Source organism: Arvicola amphibius, chromosome 11 (assembly GCF_903992535.2).
Source record: "Arvicola amphibius chromosome 11, mArvAmp1.2, whole genome shotgun sequence".
Classification (NCBI taxonomy): Eukaryota; Metazoa; Chordata; class Mammalia; order Rodentia; family Cricetidae; genus Arvicola; species Arvicola amphibius.
The window spans coordinates 121,872,622-121,876,293 of NC_052057.2; positions in this window are offsets into that span (position 1 = coordinate 121,872,622).

Sequence of the window (3,672 nt, forward strand, 5' to 3'; positions counted from 1 at the left end):
TGCATGCCGCCAGAAGAGAAAAGTAATCATCAGTCTTATCTAGCTATAAACCATAAAAGCTACAATAATGATTGTCCTAGCAAGATAAGCCCATTGAAGCAATAGTGGTGTGAACAATGGTGGTGGTGGTGGGGGGGCGGTAACCAGTCACTTTCTGATTGAACTCAAGATCCATTCCACAGCGTTGAACCAATGCTTGGCATCATTACTGGGGCCAAGATCTAGACAGGTTACATGACCCGGAGGAGAACTTATTACTGATGCTCCATTAAAGAGAGATGGTGTTAAATCTACTCTTAATGACTTCTTTTGTCCATAGATAGTACTTCCCTCACACCTCATCAAAGAAGCTTCTTTTTGCAGTAGAAGTTGATTACCAGAGCCTCACAACTGGCCACGGTGCAGAAACTAAGAGACTGCAGAACGCTTAGCTCTAAATGGAGTACCAGCAGTCCTTCTCCCAGGGATCAGAGGTCATTGTGAAGGAGGGAGGGAGGATCTGTAAGATCCGGAGATGGTGCAAGACGAAAAGGAAACGGTGTCTGGACACGAGAGGGCAGTGCACAACTTACAGGGGTTGTGATCGCATTAACTAGAGCAGTGCAAACTCAAGTCAGGCAAAATCCCAGCCTGGAGCGGGCAGGTGAGCACCGAGTCACACGCGTAGGTGAGCGCCATTGGTCAATGGTAGCTGCTGGGGCAGGAAGGCAGTTTCCTTTAGGATGTGGCCACTGGCCGGCTGATTATGTTCCAGGGTCTGGTTATAGACACAAGGGTACATGGGCATCACAAATTGGACTCCACAAGCTTTAGAAAATGAAGACAAAAAGTTGAGTGGGTAGAGGAGAGGGCTCTTGATCTGGGAGAAGATGCAGGGAGGTGAATATGATTAAAATACATTGTATGAATTATTCTCAAATAATTGTAAATATAGTCTGAAATCTCCAGGGAGAAGAGGTTGACAGAGTTTGGTTGTAGTTTAGGTCAGAAAATGAAAAAAAAAGAAGAGACATGATTTTAAACATTATGTATTGCTATTAGTGTGTTCATGTGTATCTTTAGGTTGGTTTAACTGTGCATGTGTGTATGTGATGTGGGTAGGGGCAGACTCATGCCACAAAGGGCAGGTGAAAATCAGAATATGACTTTGAGTTGATTCTCTCCATCTTTATTTTTGAGGCTGGGTCCCTCTTCCTGCTGCTGCTCCATCAAGTATCAGCTGCAGTTGTCCTGCAAGCTTTCAGGTGCTTCTCCTTCCTCTACCCCCATCTCACAGTAAGGGATCTGGGTGTACAGGCGTGAGCCATGACATCTGCTTGTTACGTTGGATCCAGGAATAGAACTTAGGTTGTCAGTATTGCATAGCAAAGCTTTTACTCACTAAACCAGCTTGTCCAGCCAGAGTGAAGACTTTTCAGAGAGAAGATGGTCAAGGTTCAAAAGGATTTTCTCTTTCAGTGCAAATAGAGCTAGTAGTAATTTCTTTGGAAATCTACAGACTTTTCTTGGAAAATGACGTGCTGACCTTCCTGTTCTGTTTCTGGAGGTTTTTGCTCAGTCTTGGTCTTACTTTCCTGACTTGACTCTTGATCAGAAAGTCAAATGTTCGTGTTGAGGGGAGTGGTGGATGCAGTGGTGGAAAGGTTTACAGTAGCAGAGGAAGGACAGTCTTCTGGTTCTTCTGCTTATTGACTGGGGTAACTGCCATTGTCTGCCTGTATCTCAGTGAACTATAAAAATTGGTTTCTCTAGTCTCATTACCGGCAACCCCATTCATTTTCACGGTATTAGGTAATAGTCAGATGTCATCAATGGATTGATGGCTTACATGTGCTTACTGGGCTCAGGCTTGTCTGATCACAGTCTTGTGTTGCATGGTTTGGACTTTTCATTCCAATTTCATGCTCAGCACACCCCAGTCTGAACTCTTGACATTTTCACCTCACACCCAGTTATTCTCACTTTTTTCTATCTCGAAGCATAGTAATATTATTTGGTCATGTTTTACAGCTAAAACCTTAGGGCTCATGTTGACAGCATCTTATTTTTTTTCACTGTGTATTTTCACAGTCAACAAACACATTGGCAAAACTTTTCTGTCTCCAAAATGTACTTGGATTCTGCCAGTGGCCATCTCCACCATCGAGAAGCTCCTCCTGTTTAGCATGTATTTCCCCCTGGACTCCTCAGTAGCCTCCATCCTTACTTTCCCCAGTTCTTCCACAGGACACACACCAGCTCTTGTGATTGTCCCGAATCACCATAACCATCACTTCCCCAAAAGTGCTCCACAAGGCTCTGTTTATCTTGGGGATAATGTAAAAGACCATTTCCTGCTCTGCAAAGCACCTTGTCATCTCTCTCCCCTACCTTCTCTTATTTTCTTTCTATTCTGCTTAGATTCTCCCTCCTATATATTCCAAGACACAGTTTCATTATATAGACTGGTTGACCTTGAACTCAGAGTGGCCACCTTCCTCTGCTTCCTGAGCACTGGGGTTCCACTGGCCCCCATTTTCAGTAATTATAATCTCATAATAAGAGATTATATGTCTTATTCTCCCAGGATAACTAACAGGTAATATTATAAGACACTTGTTTCTCACTTAGGATTCCGTTTCAATGACTTGCCTTTATGAGGCCCTTCGCCAATTCCTCTGTTTAATGCGAATCTCTCGGTTAATCACACCACTATCCCCGCCCCATTGACCATCAATGCCCTAATAACCAGTTACCATTAGTTAATCTGCTGACTGTGGTCACTCTCATGAGAAGTCCCTCAAGGCAGAGATGCCTTTCCTGGATGCCACTGGAGCATAACCCAGCAATAAAAGAAATGCTCAGCCTGTTAAAACGCCAGTAACCACTCTACTTCTTACCAAACTGTTACATAACTTATTTTCAGCACAGTAATTTCGAGTTTCCCCACATCTGAACATTCTCACAGTTCTGCACTTTATACATGAAATATGAATCCCTTGATTTATTATGGAAACCAGAGCCTTATACAATTATATAACAGTTTTCACAGACACATTTTAATTGGCGCCACTGGCTGCTGAGTGATCCTAATTTGAATTTGAACATACAGACCACTCTTGCTGTCATACTCTGTGACAGACTCTGTCTGTCTTGCAGGTGTAGTGCTATGGTTGGGGGCATAGCTTGATGGGGCAGCACTTGCATAGGGCGTATGAAAATCTGGGTTTCAACACAAAAAAAGCTAGACTATGACTATGGCTATGACTGTGATATTGACTCTGGGACAATTTAGATGTTTCTCTTTTGTTAAATAATACATCTTCTGTACAAAACAAATGCTTGTTTATTGTAGGAAAAATTCAAGACAGCTCCACATGTTAAAATACACTGATCATTATTCCAGAGATCACTGTTATTAAATACTTTGTATATTAGTACATTTGTAATTTAGAAATTTTTATTAAATATGATAGTAATATAACAGATATTCCACTGTCATTTTAATGACAGTAAGCATTTTTCCTTTACATTTTCAAATATTTGTAAGTTATTTTACTTTTAATTATGCATGTGAGTCTGTGTGTGCAGGTGCTTGTGGGTACAGGTGCCCCCAGGGGCCAGATTTCCTGGAGCTCCACTTACAGACAGTTTGGGGGTCTCCCAAAGTGGTGCTGTGAGCCGAACCTCCAT